This window comes from Microcebus murinus, chromosome 1 (genome assembly GCF_040939455.1).
Source record: "Microcebus murinus isolate Inina chromosome 1, M.murinus_Inina_mat1.0, whole genome shotgun sequence".
NCBI lineage: Eukaryota > Metazoa > Chordata > Mammalia > Primates > Cheirogaleidae > Microcebus > Microcebus murinus.
This window is the reverse complement of record NC_134104.1, coordinates 26,978,327-27,000,997: the sequence shown is the minus strand read 5'-3', so window position 1 is coordinate 27,000,997 and position 22,671 is coordinate 26,978,327. Positions and strand designations below refer to the sequence as shown.

General features: G+C 38.2%; 1 protein-coding gene across 3 annotated transcripts in view; it reads right to left on the bottom strand.

Moving 5' to 3' along the window:
- The window catches only part of NRIP1 (nuclear receptor interacting protein 1), an 88,028-nt gene extending 67,295 nt beyond the window's left edge, over positions 1–20,733 (bottom strand). Inside the window, exon 1 of one of the 3 annotated variants that reach the window (XM_012786016.3) lies at positions 20,466–20,733. The gene's annotated coding sequence lies outside the window, so the exon portion shown is untranslated. Of the gene's footprint in view, positions 1–18,849; positions 19,006–19,495; positions 19,761–20,465 lie in introns of those variants that run through there. The other 2 variants (XM_012786015.2, XM_012786017.3) reach the window with 2 other exon arrangements.
- Between the last annotated feature and the right edge of the window lie 1,938 nt (positions 20,734–22,671).

The window sequence follows — 22,671 nt, the reverse complement described above, 5'->3', positions numbered from 1 at the left end:
ATGCCAGCATGGTGCAAGGTATACAAATAATACTCAGTAAATGTCTGCAAAATGAAATCAATGAATCTTAGAGCCTTGATCAATTGACATACCATGCTTAAGTAAAAATAATATAAAAGGAACATAGTTATATGGACCAACTACAATGAAAAATACTTGCCTTTCTTTTGCTTACTACACACAAACAGACACTCACTCAGTCATTCACTCTCAGTTCTTCATCAGTAAGACTCTTCTAGTGTCTATATTAATGTTCTCCCAATGCCCAGAATCAGCTAGGCTGGGAGGGATGTCTCCTTTCTGCCCAGGTCAGCTAGGACTCTAGTGCCACTGTCTCAGGTCCTGTATCAACTGGCATGGTACTTGGACATTAATACAAATCACCTAAACACATTCAGGCATACCTCAGAGATATCACTAGAACTGTTCCAGACCACTACAGTAAAGTGAATACTGCAATAAAGTAACACAGATTTTTTGGTTTCCCAGTGCATATAAAAGTTGTATTATACTACATTGTAGTCTATTAAGTGTATAATAGCGTTGTGTATAAACAATGTACACACCTTAATTTTAAAATATTTTACTGCTAAAAAATGCTAACAATGCTCTGAGCCTTCAGCAAATCGTAATCTTTTTGCTGATGGAGGGTCTTGCCTCCACATTGATGACTGCTGATTGATCAAGATGGTGGCTGCTAAAGATTGGGGTGGCTATAGTAATTTCTTAAAATAAGACAGCAATGAATTTTGTCCCATCAGTTTACTCTTCTCTTTATGAAACATTTCTCTGTAGTATGCAATGCTATTTGATAGCATTTTACCCACAACAGAACTTCTTTCAAAATTAGAGTCAGTCCTCTCAAATACTGACTGGAACTGCTTTTTCAACAAAGTTTATGGAATATTCTAAATCCTTTGTTATTATTTCAACAATGTTCACAGAATATTCACTAGGAATAGATTCCCCCTCAAGAAACCACTTTCTTTGCTCATCCATAAGAAGCAACTCCTCATTCATTGAAGTTTTATCATGAGATTGCAGCAATTCAATCACATCTTCTGGCTCCGTTTCTAATTCTAGTTCTCTTGCTATTTCCACCACATCTGCAGTTGCTTCCTCCACTGACGTCTCAAACCCCTCAAAGTCATCTGTAAGGGTTGGAACCAACTTCTTCCAAACTCCTGTTAATGTCAGTATTTTGACCTCATCCTATGAGTAACAAATGATGTTAATGGCATCTATAATGGAGAATCCTTTCCAGAAGGTTTTCAATTGACTTTTGCCCACATTCCTCAGAGGAATCACTATCATGGCAGCTATGGCCTTACACAATGTGAATAATAAGACTTGAAAGTCAAAATTACTCCTGATCTATGGGCTTCAGAATTAGTGCTGTGTTAGCAGTCATGAAAACAACATGTACATTTTTTCTATCAGAGCTCTTGAGAATGACCAGGTGCATTGTCAATAAGCAGTAATATTTTGAAAGGAATCTTTTTTTTTTTTTTTGAACAGGTCTTAAAATTGGGCTTTAAATGTTCAGTAAAACATGATGTAAACAGATGTGCTATCATCTGGACTATGTGGTTCCATTTATGAAGCACAGGCAGAGTAGATTTAGCATAATTCTTAAGGGACCTAAGATTTTCATATTAGTAAATAAACATTGGCTTCCACTTAAAGTCACCAGCTGCATTAGCCCCTAACAAGAGAGTCAGCCTGTTCTTTGAAGCTTTGAAGCCAGGCACTGACTTCTCTTCTCTAGCTATGAAAGTCCCAGATGGCATCTTCTTCCAACAGAAGGCTGTTTCATCTACATTGAATATCTGTTGTTTAGTGTAGCCATCTTCATCAATGACCTTAACTAGCTCTTCTGGATAACTTGCTGCAGCTTCAACATCAGCACTTATTGCTCCACTTTGCAATTCTATTTTAGGCAGATGGTTCCTCCACTTAAACCTCACAAAATAATCTCTGCTAGCTCCTAACTTTTCTTTGGTAGCTTCCTCACCTCTCTCGGCCTTCACAGAACTGAAGAGTTAGGGCCTTGTTCTGGATTAGGCTGTGGCTTAAGGAAATATTGTGGCTGATTTGATCTTCTATCCAGACCACTAAAACTGTCTCAATATTAGCAATAAGGACGTTTTGCTTTCTTGTCATTCATGTATTTAGTGGAGTAGCACTTTTAATTTCCTTCAAGAACTTTTCCTTTGCATTCACAGCTTGACTAACTGGTGCAAGAGACCTAGCTTTCAGCGTATCTTGGCTTTCAGATATGACATGCCTTCCTCACCAAGCTTAATCATTTCTAGCTTTTGATTTAAAGTAAGAGAGGCGTGACTCTTTCTTTCATTTGAATACTTAAGAGGCCATTATAGGGATATTATATGACCATTGATGTGTCTAAGAGAACAGGGGGGCTTGAGAAGAAGAAGAGAGATTGGGGAATGGCCAGGTGGTGATGCAGTCTGAACACACACATTTATCGATTAAGTTCACTTGTTTACATGGTTCATGGTCCCCAAAACAATTGAAATAGTAACATCAAACATCATTGTTCACAGATCACCATAACAGATATAAAAAGAATGGAAATGTTTAAAATATTGAGAGGAGTATCAAAATGTGACACAGAGACATAAAGTGAGCATATGCTACTGGAAAAAATGGTACCACAGACTTGCTCAATGCAGGCTTGCCACAAATTTTCAACTTGTAAAAAACACAGTATCTTTGAAGAGCAATAAAGTGAAAGACAATAAAACGAAGTAAGCCTACATATACATCAGCAACACCAAAGCTACCCTCTATCAGCAGCAGGGCATGTCACCTAGGCATAAATCAAAGATACCTAGAATCAAAAGTAAGGGCAGAATGTTCTCAAAATCTTAGAAGTAGACAAAAGACATCTTTTTAAAATAGAATTCATAACTATTAGAAAAAACAAACAAACAAACCCTGAAGAGCCCTCCAGGCAACTGAGGGAAAAAAAGCATTATCATTTCCTATTAGGACACTACTTTTTCAGCAACTAAATAAAGACATTACCAAATCATTTTATGTAATAAAATTTAACCTTATTTTGACCTTCCTCATAAAACAAATAAACCTCTCTATCCAATAAGGTTCCATCTGAACTATGTAAGATGATAAGCAATACCTTAATTGCATTCATTTACATGACTTTGAAACTATTCTGGGCTGAAGTCACTGACTGCAAGGTCACAAAATACAAAAAAGTAAAATGTATGCAATTTACAGAGGAGAAATGATCCACTTAGTGCAGTAGCACCTTTTCCATCCTTCATTAGGAGGTACCAAATGCTTAACACAATCAACAGGTTCAGACATATCTACTGGAAATATACCATATACATACATATACATACATTGATTTTATTAATATAAATATATATAACATATTAAGAATATATTCAAATATGTTCATCATGTATCATGGTTTTCTTATTAAAATTAATCTGCCTAGAACAATTCTATACCTTAATAGCATTTAAAATCAAATTACAAAATAGGGCTAATTTTTTTTTCATTGTCTCATAAAAATGTCTAACAACTAAAATTCAAGTTACAAATCTATAGTTTTAGGAGAAGAACTGCAAACACAAGATGCTAAGCACATTAAGTTTTTGCTTTCATTTTTCATAACCTAAACAAGCATATGTTCAACTAATTTGCTTAGAGGAGCATACTTTACATGTCACAAATCCAATAATATCACATTAGTAAAAGAAGGGAAGTACAATAGATTGACAGAAATTAACTACTATATTAATAGATTACAGGGGACAATATGTATTCTTCAAAACCTCAGAATATATCAAAACACAAAAAAGTTAACCCTACAAAATATTTCCCTTTAGTTTAGTAAAATGCAATTCTAACACAAACTAGATTATTATGGGCACTTTAAGTTACCGGAGAAAAGGGAAGGAAACCAAAAGGATAGGATCTAGAGTACTTTTAAAAATGTTTATGATATGAGCACAAATGTAGAGTGTCAAGTATTTATTTTAGGTTTAATATAACATCACCAGGAGATTCATTGAAGAAGTTTTTGTCCATTAAATTAGGTAAATTTCGCACATTTAATTTACCATTCACACACTATTATACTACTCAAGCCAGTCTTTTGCAATTTAAAAATGATTTAGTGAAAGAGAAGCAATGATATAAAATTTATGCTTCTTCACATTCTCTCCCTACAGAGAAGACCAAATCTTTTTTCACATAAATCTGGATTAGATCCAAATTATTTCAATTGATGCTACATCACAAAGACACAAGGATGATTACATACTTAAGTACTGTATGCCTAAATAAACTCTAGTACCATGATGTCATTCAGTCCTTTCTAAACAAGAAATAAAATTTTTCAATTTCTTTCTATAAATTAAGTCAGTTTCCTTTGAATTAGCTTAGTTTAAAAATAAATGGATACATACAATTCATAAAATACTAATTACTATTATCATTTACAATATAACTTTCAGTGATCACATTTCCTTAGGATACTTTATTTTTTTCTATAAGAAGCAATTCAGGGCCAGACTTGAAATACACAATCTGTGTAACTATGTAACAGGCAATTCATGGCTCACATTCTTTGACAAGAATACGAGAAGATGACATCAATCAGAATCTTCCAATGTCATTTACATATTCTTCGTTATATTTTTATTTGAATTCAAACTTCAGGTTGAAGATAATCTTCCGATAGAGATAACTTTTTGTTTCTCTCAAACACTTCCCTCTGCCCACCCTAAAAGACTGAATGTTTTATGTTCCCAAACTTATTGATTATGACAACAATATCTGAATCTATTTCATCTCCATAAAATTAGGATTTTTTTCCTTTCCTTGGCTATTAGAATATGTTGAAGCCAATTTTTATAACTACAACTTAGTCTTTGTGTTATCTTTAAATGGGCTACAATTTTGAACTGAAAACAAACTATATTAATGGCATCACTTACAGCTTTCAATGAAGAAAGAAACAGGTTGGAATCTAGGTTTAGTCACACTTCAATCTCAGGTGATTACATTAAATTCTATGGGCAGAACAAGTATATATGTATGTGCATAATTTATATTTCTTATTTTCTGTATATTATGAGGTTTCTGTATATTATGACTTCTTAAAAACCTTCTTAAAAACGATTCTTAAAAACGACTTCTTAAAAATGATTTTCTGTATATTATGACTTCTTAAAAACCTTTCTGGCTGGGGAGACACTACCCTTCCAGGAGCTAGTCAATTCTTAGATATGGCAAAGCCAGAGGATGCCTCTGATACGCAAATTAACCAATCCAGACCCATAACTCCTCTCACTGGCACACACAACCTAGGAGGCAATATTTCTCTGCCTTTATTATCCCAGGGCCAGGTACCAGGCAAACTAGGGACTACTCTTACAGTTTAGAGCTTATATACTTACAGCTTATTCAAAACTTATTATTATTATATACCTATAGCGTATTATTAATATTATTATATACCTATAGCTTATTTGAACTAGCCAATCCTAAACCTGCTTACCCTGCTCTGCCTTGCCTTTTCCACAGAAATTTCAATGAAGGCCACAGCCTAGGCTTTTACTTCCTACTTCCTGCCCCGTTAGCCTCCTGACCAATGCTGATCCTTTCTCACGTGGTCCTGCATCGTATGGCCTTCTAGGACTGATGAGTATAATAAACTACATAAACAATTGTCCTGAGTCTCTCCTGTGTCTCTTTTGTGGCTGCACCTGACTGCCCACATAAAAGAACATAAGTGTGTGTGTGTATATGTGTATCTGTGTGTCTATGGCTCTCTTCATTTCCTCTTTTCTTTTCTCTTTTCCCTTCCTGAGGAGGTCAATGAACAAAACATTACACTTTTAAAAATATATATAATAATAGGAGATAAATTATCCATCTGCCTGAAAAAGAGGTGCCTAAATAAAGAAACCTACCAATTCTGTATGCAGAATTAAATTCTGGACTGACAGTGTTGCTGAGCTAACACTCAGAAAAGAACAATGTGACTCAAACTGTAAGGAACAGGTCAGAAACATGCCATAAAATTTGAAACACCTGCTACAGAATATGTTAATTCACAATTCCATGTAGGAAATATTTTTCCTCTTCCCTCACCTGTTCCCCCACCCATCTTGCATTCAACTCCATAAACAGCAGTTATCCCCCATTATAAAACAGTTGACGGTTAAAACAATGAGCCAACCAAGAAAGCACAATATTCTGTAACTGACATTTACTGCATTGGCCTTGGACTTCTAATCTTTACCAGACGGGCACACAAATCAATCCATCAGCTCATAAAGGTGTGCTTTTTTAACCTCTAAAACAGATGGGATTGGCCAGAAGTGTCTGGCATGTCAAACTGCTAATCACTGCTGCCCTTTGCACAAAATAACCCACTTAAGTTGAGGCATGGTTGCACTGTAACCGACATTAGTCTGTGGGAAACCCATTTAACTGTCACACACTCCTGCCACTCCTGCTCTCCCTTAATTAAGCCTAATGCCTTATGCTTTGACCTTTTGTTCTAGCCTATTAACCCTATCTAGTACAAGTTCAATTATGTTAGACTAAAAACTTTGCTGTAAAATATTAAATGCCAAGCTCAAAAAATCATAAGGGACATCCTCCCAGCCCTAAGTTCTGTGCACCCTGATACTCAATGCATTTGAAAATAAAAGCTCACTTTCGAAGTAACACTACTTCTGAGGCCTGAAAACATTAAATGACTCACCCATTTCATAGCTTTTCTGTGGCAAAGCCATCATGCTAAAACCTATTTAATCCCCAGCTCTAATTCTTTATTCTCCACTCTCTCTCTGATTAATAGTTAAACCACCCAGCAATGTGTTAAGTAAGGATACTAATATTTTCACCACAAATTATTACCTTTCACCATTCTTTAGAATGTGCTATGCAAATAGGCCTAAAACAAAATAAATGGTAACTTCAACACAATTTAGAAAGTAATTTTTCCTTTCCCTTCCCACATACCAAAACTTCCTATCCCCTCACTACTTTCTTTTTTTTCCTTTTTAAAAGTAATAATCGTCATTGAGAACTGCTAAATCCTGCAACACTCTCAAGGCAAGTATATACAAATACAAATTGTTTTCTTTCCTGATGCTTCATTTAAGTATTCAACAGAGCCAGTGACTTAAACTGCAGAAAGCAATTAAAACTTGCTACTTGTCTCCATTGGACATATTTACACAGCATATCTTTAAAAATATCTTTTTTACACCTATATGCATATGAATTGTTGTTCACATTTACCAGAATTCCAAAACAAAAAAACACAAACTTTAAAAGCCACTGTAAAATAAAATCAAATGCAGTCTAAACTAGCAAGCTATTAACCCAGAGATATTTTAGTTTTATCATATAGTGATATATACTATTATTTCTCTTTTCACTTCATACAACTATAAAAAAAATTTTACCACTCTCACTGTGACACATGAAACAACTTAAAGATCAGTAACATAAAACAGTACTTGGATTTCTATGACTGGTGTGAAAAAATGCATATTAATATTAGATATTCAAAAGATTTAAAGTCAAATTTTACTTTTTTTTGTTGACTGCCCATTTTTACCTATTCTCAATATTAACCAATATTGTCATCTTTTGCCTTTAGCAACCCTGAAACGTACAGGTTTAAGATAATGTACCATCAAATGGAACATGATGGAAAATGATAGTTTTGCAAAAAAGAGTTGTGCTAAAACAATGAATAATCTTAATAAGAGAATGTGTCATTTTTAAAGGAGGAAAAAAAGATTGTGGTACAAAAGTTTAAAATTCAAGGTGAATGCGTTTGTTAATTGAATACTTTCAAAGGAAAGCATTCCTTGGCATTATCAGGTAGAACACACAAGGATGTGTGAAATGTAAAATAAGTGGATGGATGACTGGTCAAGCTAAGAAAATACTTGTATCAGGGGCAACTAGCAGCATTCAGAGTGATCCATTCACCTTTTCACTGCATAGGATAATAATGTTAATTAAAATGAAATGCCATACCTCAGTTACAAGTTTTAGTTCACAAAAGAGAAATTAAGTTTGGGTGTCTGCTGAGAAATCCAGCAGTGGGAAATTCATACCAACATATAGAAGAAATTCATGCACTCTATAACATACTGACTGACACTAATGATCAATGAAAGGAAAGGGGTTCAGGTACTCCGGGTAACTTTTTAGCACTGGTGAAAACACAGAATAGTAATACCACATAAATACTAAATGTGCTCACTTTTCTGCCCTTTCACTTCAGACATTACTCCATTAGCTGTTGCTTCTTTTGCTATCATTTATAAGCATGTGAATACATAGAAATGAGAGCCGCAAGAGAAGATGTTTTTCTTGTTTACAAAAGAAATTCACTGCCAAACACCCCTAAAGTTACCTTTGGTGCAAAATTTTGTCTTCACAAAACAGGAAACTAGGTTATTTTAAGAGCACTTGTTAAACATCAATGCTATAAATAACAACATATACCCAAATAATCTGTATATATTGATTAGCATTTGAAAATAAATTTCTCATCTAGAAATTTCTGAGTTTCATTTCAAAATTTTATTTTCTGCCTCTTACCAGTAATTATTAATGTAGCTGAAAATGATGATGTTCTAAGAGTCAGGAAATTCATCTCTAGTGAAGAGAAAATTCTAATTTTTTTAAAGATAACAAAAGGGCTTCATATACCACTTAAGTTATATAACTTGCCAGGTTTTGAATCATCAATCATTCTTGGTACCCTGTAACTTTTAAGGTTATCAAATGCCAACATTAACTCCAGATATGAAACTTTAAGATGCCTCACCTTCCTAAGCAGTAAAAGCCAATGCAATTAAATGCACTGAGTTGGTAGGTCCTTCTGACTGCTAGAAGTGAAGCTAAAGAAACTACCTAGAAGGCTCTAGAAATATTTTGTTTTATTTCCTTACCAAAAAAATTAAATATTGTTCCCCAAAGATTCTGATAAACATGTTTTCTCATATATTTGTGTATATTTGTATATATTTCTCATAACTTGTGTATTTTAAAGAAAATTAGTATTACAAAACAAATTATTCCAAGTGCCAATTAATTATAATGTTACAACAGTTAGTTTTACTTTTTCCCTCATAATTAATATGCCTAAAAAGGCATAATTAATATGTCTATTTCTTCCTTTTAGAAATCCCAATTTAAATAGACTAAAGAAAAAATGAAGAGCAGCTATTATTCATAAATTGTGCATAATAATTAACAATCGTAATATATAGATACATAAAGCCTCCATCCCTAACCCAAATGAGCCAAATTTCACCAATAGCTGGGATTGGTACAGTTCAATTCATCACATGTTTATAGACACGCTTCTGTGTGCCAGGCACTTAAGTCACCAACAATACAATGATGAATAAGTTGCTATTCATGGAGTTTACAGTCTACCAAGGAACCTAGATATAAAACAAGTATGACTGTTACAATTGGGGTACAGAAAACTGAAAGATAAATCTGATTTTGTTAGAGGCTTGGGGATGGTAATGAGGCTCTAAATTCTCCTGCCCACAGTCCTGTGAGAGAAAATACTCCCTCCCAATTTGCTTCACCAAGGTCAGGAATGTGGTCAGTGTATGGCCCACATAAAGGGTTACAGTTAGGTTTCTTCTCTCTTGCTCTTTTTCTAGAGGTGTAGACCTACATGCACTTGATTTGTAGCACATTATTACCACTGGTCTACACAGTGCTCCCCCACCTTTTCATAGGAGAATACAGGAATGGAGTCCACAATCTTTGCAATATGTTTACAATTGAACCAATAGACCCAACATCTCTGTTAATGGTTTTGGAACATTCTTCCTCAGTAATAAGTAGAGCTGGCCTGGGAGAATTCAAGTCACACTTGTCAACTAAAGGTACCTGGCTCTGTTAATCTACAAATAGCAACTTTCCCATGGCTTTTTCAATAGAACTCCAAATACACATATGACATGTAAAACAAAGCCACTGTATGAACATATACACAACTATACTATAAAACGTACCTCTTTGAAATTCTCAGCCTACAAATTACATTTCAAGTATTAGAAAATTCAATGCATCCTAAGACTTTTTTGAAGACCATGAGAAGAAAATAAGATACGAGGTCAAGAGTGATGCATTTGGCCCTTTCTCATTCCATGTCTCAAGACCTAGTTCTGATTATCATAGATCACTCCTTGGTAGGTTAGCTTGGACTTTACTGCTCGATCCATCACCAAAGGTCATTAACTCTTCCTTAATACCTGGTACACAAACTTCTCTTTCTGAACAAAAATAAACAAACAAAAAGTGTGAAATAAATCAAGATTTGATTTCTCATCACAGGTCTACCCAATTGCTTGCTGTATGACTTTTACAATTTATTTAAATTCTTAAGGGCTCAATTTCCTCCTCTGTAAAATGCAGATAATAAATGCTTTGGAAATTTTAACTTAACAACAATAACACACACTGCAGAATTTAAGTAATCATTCCCCATTGTATCACATGGATCCCCAGGCAAAAAAAAAAAAAAAAAAGGTTAGGTGAGAAATTGAGAAAGAAAAGGGAAAGCAAGGTAAAGAGCAAACAAAAATAGAGAAAGGAGGAGGATCAAAAGAAAAGAAAATGGTATATAAGTGCTGACTGGTAGCATTGTCATTATTTGATTTATAGCCTACACTAACCGTGTGTTCTTCCATAAGCAAGATGCCTCTATAAACCGACTTGTGTGATAATGGGGAAGTAGAACAGGTGCCTCTAAGACAAGCAGCCTCAAATCCACAGCATCCACAGTTTCACAAATTCTCTTCCAACCTGAAATTTAATGATTCTTTGAAATTACTTCAATTTGTGGAAGTCTAAGCAAAAGAAATTCAAAGTTGAAAAAAAGGAAGAAGGAAAATGTGACTTTGATTCAGGTCAGTCAAATATTACCAGGATAGGTAAAGGTAACATTTTTAGCAACAGAGCTAACAATGCATTGCCTTGGGGTTTGCCTCAATAATACCAAACATCCAGATATTGAGAAAGAACCAGATAGTAAATAACAAACCTCCTATTTCCAATCCTTATGTTTGGCATCTCGTAGATTCAATGCATCTCAATTAGATATTTTAAAAAGGCAGGGATGGGTTAGGGAAATAATATAAATATATAAACTTCAGAAAGATTTTTTTTCCTTCAGATTGTTCACCTTGACAATTTGTCTTTTTTCTTATTTAGCCAAAATACAATATATTATCTTAATAAAAGATAGAAGCAAAACATTTCCTTTGCAGTTTTCATAATACAAATTCTTTGCTCTTCCAACATTACTTGGTAAATCAAAATCCAAAGCACCTTAGAATATATTATGTATATGAATCTTATTACTCATCTTTGTGTCTCCAATATAGTTTCAATTTGCCTGTACCTTTTAATGTATAGGGAACCACTCAGCTTGAATCTTTTGGGTTCAAAATTCCATAAATTTTAAATGAGGCAAGTAAAAAGAGGTGGAAAGGCTCATAACTCTATTTCTCATGGCCTTAACAATAAAAGCAGATGCCTGGTGTGTACTTAAAAATACACTATGTACCATAAACCTCTCCAAGTCAAAAATCTCCCTCCTGACTGACAACAGTCAACTTGCAAAATGAAGCCAACTACTACTCATCTTTCCACTTCTGTTTCCTTCTAATAAATTCACAAATGCATTATCAACTTCTTCTTCGTAGGACACAGACTAGTTTATTAGCAGAGTATAGTCTTTAACAAAATTATTGTAGTGAAGCCAGGGTAATAAAAAAAAATCATGTTAAGAACTATAATAGTCAAGAGTTGTAACTTTTCAACCAGGAAGAGCTATGGCTCTGAATTTGCTACAACTGCTCCTTGAAGTGGACAAACATAATTAGCCCTGGGAACACCCGGATTAACACCATGACAAGCTATTTTAATGAATTATATCAAGAAACACAGTTGCTTTCTGCCTCAAAGAACACTGCAGTAATTCTGAGGTACACTTCACAAGAGCTGGTACTGGAGGGAAAAGAGCCTATACAGCTTGCCCTTGGTGACTACATTTCCCTCCAGTTAAACACAGGCAGTGGGACATCAGCTCTCCGGAGAACTAACATACACTGCTGCAGAATCTCAGCTGGCAACAACTAGCCTTCCCAGGGAGGCTGGTCTTTGAGAATCCAGTCTTGGAGGCTTGTACACGCTGCACGAGTTTGTGGCTACCAGGTTGGGAGCAAGGTTTTTTAATGACTTCCTGAAAATCAGATGGCAACTGGCTTTCTCTTCAAAAGATGGCATGTTCTTATGGAAAATCAAATTATCAATTAAATTAGCTGTGTGACATCAGGCAAGTTACTCTGGCATCTCTCAGACTAGGTTCCTTTATCTATGTAATATGACACCTATATGTCAAAATGTTTAAAATGTCAATATGTTTAAAATGACACCTATATGTCAAAAGGGAATTGAAGGATTTCAAAAGAGAAAATGTGTGCAAAGCCACAAAGCAGTTGCCCCCAAAATAGCAGTTCTCTTCCTTTCCCTGCTCCTCCCAATAAAAAAGGAAAAGGCAAAAGGCAAGCAACTAAACAACAACTTTTTTTATATTCCAAGTTTTTACCAAATCATCTCTACTTCCATTTTAAACTGCAGTCTTAGAATCTTTACTGCTCACTATCAACAGCAGCATAGACTGATGTATAGTCAGAATTTCAGAAATCAAATCTAACCCCCTCATTCTACAGATGCTGCCCAGGGAGATTAAAAAAAAAAAAAAACAGAAAAACTTTCCTTTTTCTGTAGCATCACTGATTTAGTAGCAGAACCTAGACTAGAAAAATAAATGTGGAATAACAAAACAGAAATATTTTTAAGTATGTTTTTCAAAAATCAAATGTGAGCCTACATGACCCATTGTGCAAATAGTTCCTTTAGGAGAAACACTGCAACTGTGATTAATTCATTTTGAGGACATTTCTTATTTCCCATTTGGAGTATTTCACATGTTCCCAAATACTTTTTCTTGTGTCTTCCACCTTCTGTCCTCCCTCCTTCCCTTAATGTGTTACTTTTCCAGTATATAAATCCACTGCTCTATTACAGATTACTATAAACTCATAAATTCAGGAATTTAAAGCATCTAAAAAAGTGTGCTTTTCACAATCTAGTTACAATCCCTTAAAAATTTCACATTGCTCAATTTCTGGATAGATTCCTCAAGAGAGATGTCTCCTTTTTATTCTCAACTTCTAATTCTCAAATTCTGATCGTGTACTGTTACAAGCCAGGTTCTCTCACCTGCATTATATCATTAAACACTACATTATAATACTATTCTCATTTTAAGATTTCATACAAACATAATTTCCTATCTTACTATTGCAATGTCTTTTTAATGCAGTAACACATTTAACATGTTAGGTAGAGTATAACAAACTACTAAAAACACCTAAATATAAGGAGACGCCACCTTAGCCACTGTATGTGACTTAAGCTAAGCTTTTATCTTAACTATCTAAAGCTAACCACCAGACTTTTACCTAGTACCTTCACATAGCTATAACAGTAAAGAAAGTAAAAGTAAAATAATCAAAGCAGACTACTAACAACACAGGCTCCAAACTCCTTAGTTTCTTATTGTCCTCAATCCCTTAGCAAATTACAGGTCTGAAAACAAAGAATAGTCCTATCACTTTAACAAGTGACTAAGAAATGACTTTTTAAATTAGACATCTAACAACGGTGAGAGACTCCTTTCCACCAAAGCTCTGAATAAACACCAACATCAGGTCAACCAGAGTTGTCCTGATCTCGGTGGTATCTTAAGCTGATGACTCAAATTCCCAGCAGGCTTCTAGTTTAATATTTCTTGAAACTCTGGGCTTAGTCAGGCAGTGACTTGGAATTTAAGGCAAATAAGTGTCTTTTCCTTCCATCCTTAAAAATATGTTTGTTAAACAACACAAAGTTAAAGAGGCAAGATGGGTTTTAATTTGGAGCTTTTGTTTCCTGAGGTGTTAAGAATTTAAATTTTTTTCTGGGGAGAGTGAACTATGCTAGTTTTGAATTTCAAACACAATTATTAACCCTGTCAGAGAATTCTATTTCCAAGTTTCTTAACAAAATCCCTTTTTACCCCAGCCCTATTTATTGAAAGTAGAAAGAAGGGAAGGAAGGAGAGAATGGATGAACAACGGATGGATGCGACAGTCATCTTTCCAGCCAAAGTTGCAACATATGCTGGAGATCTTGAAATTATTTCAACCAAAAACCAAATCATATAAATAGTAATTTCTTTAACAGGTAATTATTCATACCATTATCTCTAAAAACAATCTATCTTAAAACTGGTTATAGCTTTTTTTAAAAAAAAAATTAATACCACTAAGTAAATACAGTGAAGATACCTTTTTTCATAATCACAAAGAGTGTTTTTTCTTCCATTTGTGAATTACTAGCCTTCTAAATTCTTTAAACTTGTTTCTCATTATATTACATCTAGGTACTAGGCTAAATGTTTATCCCTAACATGATTCAAGATATTAATTTTAACAAAATCCTAATACAACTGTAAAATTTAGTACATTTATTTTTAACTCATTTTTTGTTCTCTATGTTTTACAAACTTAAGAAAAATTATATTTCAGGTGTACTAATAAGCTAAAATATCACAAATTTTATAATGCTTTATTTGTAATATAGCAAGATAGTGTAGGGATCAATTTGAATTTCAAGGTTCATGATACATGAACCTGTAACAGTGACAAAAATTTACTGTAACAGTGACAAAAATTAGTATAACTTCCTACTTGTCTCGGTACCTATATTTATTATGAAAAATTAAGACTTTCATACTTGTAGCAAAACAAAAGTTCTGTTTTAAATAAACTCAAATCTTTAGTCCTACACATTCAGTATCCATCAACATTAAGTTTGAAGGAAACTTGAACATTAAATTTCAAGGAAGAAAAAAACAACAGATGGGCATCTATGTAATAGTTTGCAAAGAAAACCTGATAAGACTTCAGAGGTCTCTGTGGTCTCAATTTCCCCCCTACCTTGAAGTCACATGATAACGTACTTAAAGAAAGCATTCTTTCTGTAGTTATTTACATCAAGTTATCTTTATCAGAGTTACTATAAAAGAGTTACCCAGTTCTCTACCCAAACCTCAGCACTCAAAACTATTTTCCATGACAAGACCCTTAGAAAACTCCAGATCTTAAAAGAACAGATAAAAGAAAAATGATAAAATGATATAATATTGATATATTTTCTTCCAGACAAACTTTACCTCCTGATTTCATTCTGATACCCAATTTTGATATTCTACTTTGGATATATAAGAGACATTTAAAAAAAAGTGCACATGTACAAATGGGGAACTTGTCATTTCTCTCCCTCAAACAATCACTATATAATATTGTTGGCCTCATAGAAGGGAATCCATTACCATCAGCAATTCATGTCCCTGTTTCAGCATCAGATGCAAACAGGATACAGAAACAAGATCTCTTCCCTCCATTTACTTTTTGTGCATTCCAACCTCTCTACATAATCCTCTGTTCCATTCCAATAGCCTGCTTCATCGTCTGACACTCCTGGTTTTTACCTTCTCAAGTCTTAGTGACCATCCTGGTGCTACTTTTCTCACATTGTTGTGTTACCTAAATACTACAGAATGAGTTCACTCATTTCCTCCCCACACAGTCCCCTGAAAAAACTGCAACTTAAGGAAATGCATCTTGAACAATTCAATTCACAGATTTGGACTCAAATATCCTGAAAGTCCCTCCACCACAGTCTGTTGAAAATGCTTCTCTGACTTCTCAGTAGTAGGCAAAAGTATATTAATAAAAATATTTCTCCAGTTGGAAGACATGGGTATGCAGAATAGCAAATGCTTTTTCCCAGTCTCCATCTATGTAACAGTAAATCATTACTAAAAACACAAAACAAAACTCACTCTGTGTATTAATCACCTGAAAGGGCAGAGGGGGAAAAGTACAGAGTAAAGAAACTTCACCCCACCACAGCCAAGAAAGGAAGCTGCAAACGAAGGCAATTTTCATGGAAGAAAACATCCAAAGATGTAGAAGCTGTTTATTTCAGAAAAGGGGAAGAAAGCAAAAGGGGATGGGGGAGAAGTAGAGGGGGAGACACTGAACTCTTCTTTTCTATTAATCTTCACTTTAGGGAAAAGCAAAACTAACCCTATAAGAATTTAAAGTGAATAACTTTTTCTTGATAAAAATTATATATTTTAAACTTACTCATAATGAACAGAATTATCTTTCAACCTGATGTGCAAAAAACTATTACTGTATTTCCCAAACAACACTTAAAACACGAGCTTTTAAGTTTCTTACATTCTCTAGGTTTTAAAATTAAAAACCTAATTTCTTTAATCTCCTATATCCTTTAACCTCATATACCCTATGCCACTATGATTTAAAATTACTTCTATGTCACTATCTTCTACTACTGGTTTGCAATAGAATCTGTGCAATTAATAATGATCTCCCTTCCTCTCATCTTTCTAGACAGTCAAGGATGGTATATCCCCTTATCGTATTTGTTCCATTAGATTGACATATTTTGCCTCATCTGTCACCTTCCATAAAACTCTGCTTTCAGATATGAGATAATTCATTTTTAGTTGTCCTCAATGTTCTAAAATAGTGATGTTTGACAGAATTAATACAGTGCTCTAGTTCTCTCTGTTCAACTGGTATTTAATTAAAGATCTTGGAGGCCATCTTTCTCTCAGGCTATACCACTTAAAGGAGGTACATTACTTCCTCCATGGACAACATGACAAGCCACATGGCCAAAAAAGCTGCCTCCCTAATGTCTCCCATTTAATAGATTGCTTCACTACACCTAAACCACCAGCAAAACAGATTACCACTTTAATTCACATTGATTTTACTTTTCACATCTCTGAACCACAACTCTGCCACAGCTTACATTCTCTCTTAACTTTTAAGTTTCCAGAATTCCTGTAGCTGTAATGCTCCCCTATATTTTTGCCATTGCTTTTGTTTCACCTGGACTTCAGAAAGCTCTACTGGCATTTAATTTGTAAGATTTCTTGACTCTACAAAAACACAGAAAGTGTTTAAGCAATCAGAGCTGCCTTGGAGCACGAGCTGAAATTTCCCTGTTTTAAATTCTTCTGAATTAATATCTTTTGGAGAATAGCCCATTCAACTTGATATATCATAATTTTCAATCCTAAAGGTGGCTCGGATAATTTAAATTGGCACTTGCTATTTATTACTTAAATAATTGTTCTCTTGGATGGCCTTTCGAAAGTCATCGTTTCTTAATCATTTTTTGACTATATCGGGACTGTAAAAGACATGTCAAGTTAAGCAAACTTCAGGAGCAATAAACTAACAAACAGACTCTAGGTGGTGGTATAGGTTATTTTTTATCATGACGTTTTGCTCTTAAAACTGCAAGAGTCAGAAGAGCCTTTAGCCTCTTCACACATTTCTACAGTGCAAACTTACAATATTTTAGAGTGTTTAAATGAGTAAAATCCAAGTTCTGTAGAGTTTAGAAACACATGTAAGATGTAGTTCTAAGTCAAGTCTTCCCCTAGACATTAAACCTAGTTTTCAACTACCTCAAAGGCACTGTAGAGAACTCATTTGAGTAAAAGTTAGTATTCCTTTTTTAAAAAATACTTATATATTTTACTCACAGTCCTAGGGTACATTTTAGGGTAAGTTTGGAAAGAGATCTTTGCCCAGGACAGTATGAAACAAACTAGAGTAACCAATCCTACAGCCTATGTAGTAGCTGCTCCATTGATTGATTCTCCTTCTTTGTCTCTAGGCACTAACTCCAAGCAGAGAAAAGTTACTATTTGGTGATGAAGCCACTGCTCCCTGAGCCAGTTCAACCTAATGGACGTTACCAAACTGCCGGGCAAAACTAGAACAACTTACTCACTTGGAAGTTGAAAAACATTTCAACATATTCCAGACAGCAACTGACACTTAGGGCCAGGCAGATGAAGCACCATTTGTTTAAAAAGTCTATTATTTCACTGTCTCTGCAACAAAGGTGGCAAACTGGTGATTAAACATTGAATAACGCCACCCACTTGCTAAACCTATGATTCACTAATAAGCAGGTTTCAATGCGATTCATAACTTTAAAGAATGAATTACCAAAGCCCCTTGCTTCACAAATTCCCCCAAGAAATATAAAGAGCATTCATCATAAATAACCTGACAACCATTTTTATTCTGGACACCTATAGATGGTCTTTCTTCCTCTAAAGACAATATTTCCTCACAATCTCACATTCAATCATTTACACGGAGACAAACTCCAACTCGGTTCCACCAACTGAGTTGAAAATCCTTGTACCTGAGAACCTCTTTTTCCCCCCCAAAATAAAACATCCCATTAAAAAATAGTTCAAAAACGCAAAAGTGCTACTAACCATTCTGTCCTTCTTTTGCTACCTTTGGAACCCAATTAAGTCACTAACATGATGAGGGTAGAAAGTCCTGGAATGCTTCAGAGATCAACATGTGTCACAGACTCTCAGCGTGTCCGCCTGTAACACACAGTTGATTCCTTTGTTCCCTCAGACTGAACGGACCGCTGATTAAAATTCGGAAACTACTTTGGAAAGGACGGGAGGGTATGTCGAGTATTTCCACGCAAACCCTTGGTGAAACAACAATATTCGATAGTCGTTAAGGAGGGAAGACACAGACGGTGAGAGAGCAGCAGCTTCCCAAAGCCTCCCAGCACTTCCCCGGGGCTCACCCTACGAGCGAGCCAGGTTCCCGGCTCAGGGGCGAAACGATGGCTGAGGCCTCCGTCCGGGAACCTCGCCCTCGGGAGGGGACGGACAAGTGCTGGCCGAGCGGGCCGGGGTCCGCTGGGGGCCGGGAGAGCCGTCCCTCCTCCTAGTCACTTTTCCTGGCTGGGGACCGGCGGGCACACGCAGGCAGGCACCGGGCGACAGGCGGGAGCGGTGCCCGGCGCCGCCCAGGACGCCGCTGGACAGCAGGTCCGAGAGCGGCGCGGCGGGGAGCGCCGGACTCAGGCCGAGCGGAGCGCGCCCCAGCCCGGCGCCCGGGCAGCCGCGTCCGGCCGGGCGCAGGGGACTCGCGGCGGCCGCCCTCGGCCCCGGACTGGCACCGACGGACGGGCGAGCCCCGAGCGAACTCCGCAACTTGCCGGCCCGCTGCCCAGGAGCCCGAGCGCCCGGGAGCATTGGGACCTGGGCGGAGAGGCAGGGCTCCCCGGAAACGCTTCCCCCCGCCGAGCCCACCCCGCGCCGCCGCGCCGCCTCGACGCCCCGCGGCCCTGCCCGCCAGCGCCAGCCCCGCCGCGGGCCGCGCTCCAAGGCCATTTCCGGCGGCGCCCGCGGCCGCTCTCCGGGGCCCCGGCCGCGGCCGCTACTCACCCGAGGCCGCCGCGGCTCCGAGCCCCCGGCTCCGTCAGGCTCCCTCCGCGAAGGCGCCCCGCCGCCCGACCTTCCCCGGCGCCCGGCGAGCTCTTCCCTCCAACCAGCCGCGCTGCCCCGCGAGCGGCGGGCGCGAGGCCACGGGCGGGCGCGCGCAGGCTGCGGGCGGGCGCAGGGCCGGGTCGTCCCTCCGCCTCGGCCGCCGCCTCCTCCTCCTCCGCCGCCGCCGCCGCCTCCCGAGTTCGGGGCTCTGCTGCAATGTCTGCGCGGCGGACTTGAGCGCCTCGCTCGCCGCCCGCCCGCAGCCGCGCTCCTCCCTCCGCCGCGAGTCCGCGCGGCCCAGTCCCTCCCCTCGCCGCTCCACGCCATTCAGCTCTTCAGCCAAGTTTCTTAACCCTTTTCTCCCCCGCCCTCCCATTGTCGCCGGGTCAGGAGGAAGCCGCTCGGATCGCGGCCGCGCGCGGCAGCCGGGAGCCCCTCCGCTTTGTTGCTGTTCTCTCCGCCCGCGCTCCGCACGGCCGGCCGGGGCCGCAGGGCCCCGAGGCAGCGAGAGGAGCGCGTCGGCCCGCAGAGGTGGGTGCTCGGCGCGCCCGGCCGTCCCCCGGGGCTCCCGGCCTGCCCAGCCGCCCCCGGCCGCCGTGGGCGCCTGGACAGCTCCTCCCCGGGCCGGGGACGGTCCCCGTTACCCAGGCCAAAGCGCTCACGCGCGGGGCGCAGCCCAGGGGCTGGGGCGCCCTAGATGCCCCAGGGCCCCCGCCCGGGGGCTGGCGCTTAAAGCGTCTCCGTCCTCCCATTTCACCCCTTGGCCCCTTTCACTGCCTCCCTTCCATCTCCTCGAAATCTGTGTGTCCTGCTTTCATCTTGGGGGCCACGGGCACGAACTCTAGGCCACTTTGACCCCACGCCCAGCACGTAGTAGGCTCCCAGTGACAGTGTGGAGTGACTCCGAGAGGAAAACTAGGAAGGAGACCTGAGGAGTGCCCGGGCCAGCTCCCTGGACGGATGTAGGACCCAGGAGCAGGGTTTATCTTCAGCTGCTTTGTCACTGCGAAGTCTCCAGCGGAGTCCGTCAGCCAGTCTACATCACCGGGAAGGATCTGACCCAACTAGATAAGGCAAAAGGAGCAGGGCTGCTACTTCTTCAGCAGCTCTCCTCCGTTCAGCCTCCGAATAAAAAATAACAATTACATCACGAGGCCGGGGCGGCAGCACTGTGGAGCCTCTCAGTTTCCTGCAGCCTAACCTCACGGAACCCGCCTCTAAATTGGGGGGCGGGGAGGGGCACAAATTGGTGAAGGGGGAAAGTCATATGAAACCATAATTTCCCCTTTTCCGTGTGTTTGCTGTTTCAAAATCGTATCCTCAACGCTCCCCAAACATCTAACTAGAACTATTTACACCCCCTCAACACCTCCCCAGATGTCAGGTTTCTTTTTGACTCTAGATCTAGCATTTAGTAACTCGCCATGAAAAAAAAAAAAATTACCAGGGGAAATGAGTGCCGTTGCTAAAATTGTTTTTGCTTGACTCAAAAACGCTGAAGTATAGCTTAGTTTTACCCTAAACGCTGAAATGGCATGCCAGTGTTAAAACACTTATTACATAAGACTAGTGAGTGTATGAGCTCCATTCTTATATGTAGGTTTTCGTATCCTTAAGAATTGATAGCATTTGAAAATAAAGTTGCTAATGCACTTAAAACAAAAACTATCCAAGTCATAAAACTGTATTCTATGCCTGTTATGTAATGGCTGCGTTGTGCATTTAAAATTTCACTTAACCTTTAAAAATATGAATGAGAGTTTCGGAATACCTTCACAATCCTGAAAGTGAAAGCAATTTTTCAAATTAATGCTTAATAAATCCAGCACCTACCACACTGCCGGGCACATGGTAGGAATGTTTTACTTAATGGTGATGGTACCTTTTAGAACAATTATTTTACATCACCCCAGTGATTCAACTATGCAATCTGTTGCCATATTATACAGTTTAAACCTCGTATAACAGCATATTATTTGCATATGCCACAGTTCAAAATCTGCTCAAGGCAAATTAGTAAGGCCTGCGTTCTATAGTGCATCATTTATTCAGGATTAATACAAAGTAAATTGTTCTAATTAAATGATGATCGGCAAAACTGGACCTTGGCCATTTGGCAGAGGGGTTGTCAAACTTTAAAAAAAAACTATTTTAACTGTTATACAAAGATTTTCTAAAATGTATTATAAATGTTTCTGTTTCTTTAAGCAATTTATTGGATACCATTTGGCATTTTATTGACAATTCAGTGTCAATTTTCTTAAAAGTAATTATTGTAGTAGCTTGTAGTGGATTCAATAAATACATCAAGTTCCTATCTTATAAAAGGCTTCTTCCTAGGTGTTAAGGATCCTCCCCATAGGTATAAAAGCTATCAATCCCTGTACTGTAGAACACCAGGATGCTCTGACTTAGTGATTATCTCTGCCTTTTGTACTTTCTCTCCCCCTTCACTAAGTGACAATCTGTTGTCCTTTCTCTGTTACCAGCATAGCTCCCTCTAACATTGCCCTCCTCTTCTGATTGGCAGCTCAGTCTGTTGCAGACTGGGAATCCAGATAGCCTCACTTGTCACAATTCTGTTTAAAGTTAAAATAGGGTCTGTGTGAGGGACCGATGTGCTCACCAAGGAGTAAGGTAGCACACAGCCTTAGGGACCAATATTTGGATTATTCAAATGTTGCTTTTAAAATAATTTCTTTGCTTCTTAATGAGAGTTTGAATCACTGATACTGCCCAACAAGCCAAGTATTGGTCCTGCCCTCCAACACCAGTGTTAAAAAGTCCATTGCCATACATTAAATGACTTACCAAAGCTGCTCACTTATTATTAATCTATCTGCTCAGCCCCACAAAATCCAATCATTAAAATCCTGAACTCTTTTGATAGTTCAGTAGTGTTAAGTAAATCGCACACCTCTTGTGGAATTCATTTTTACTTAATCATGCTAATTGTGTGGAGACTATTTTGTTGTCCTTTGTTTTTAAAAAATCAATACCTAACTTTCTTGGCTAAGAGAATCATTGCAAGGATACTAAGGGCATATGTGTAATATAATGCCTATTCGGTAATTTGTATTATAAAACCAATTCTCATTTGAGCCATTCGTGATGTGAAAAATATGTCATTCATG